This window comes from Arachis duranensis, chromosome 3 (assembly GCF_000817695.3).
Source record: "Arachis duranensis cultivar V14167 chromosome 3, aradu.V14167.gnm2.J7QH, whole genome shotgun sequence".
NCBI classification, from domain to species: Eukaryota; Viridiplantae; Streptophyta; class Magnoliopsida; order Fabales; family Fabaceae; genus Arachis; species Arachis duranensis.
In genome coordinates, this window is record NC_029774.3 from 107,991,898 (window position 1) to 107,992,536 (window position 639).

Here is a 639-nt window from a genome sequence, read left to right on the forward strand (position 1 = left end):
AGAAAACAAAAAGTATTGTCACCACATCAAACTAATTCAACTAGTTTCAAGGATAAATTTCGAAATCCTGTACTTCTTGTTTTTGTGATTAAAGCATTTTTCATTTAAGAGAGGTGATGGATTCATAGGACATTCATAGCTTTAAGGCATAAAATTTCAATTTTATTAACTTTGAATTAAGAACAAGACTCAAAGATAAGTATAAGATGAGACTAAAAAAATTAAAAATAGAAAATAAAACAAAAAAAATGCAAAAACATAGGCTCCTAATGATAGAGGTTTTCACAGAGTTAGGACTCAACAACCTTGATTTTGAGAAGTGGATGCTCCCTCAGCTTGAGAGGAGAACTTTTGGCGTTTCATCTCTTGGAGCTCACGCCCCTGCTTCTCTTGTTCCTTCAGCAATTTGCAGAGCATGCAGTTCTGATTCTGCTGTTCTTCCTTCAGTTGCTCCATAGTCTCTTGCAATTTGGTAATAGATGCTTCTAAGCTGGTCCAGTAGTCAATTCTTGGGAATTCAGGGAGGAATTCCTGCGCTCTCCTCTTGATAGAGTTGTCTTGCATTTGTCCTTCCATTGACTTCTTGGTGATTGGGTGTTCAATGGGTATGAACTCATCTACTCCCATCTTCACCCCAGC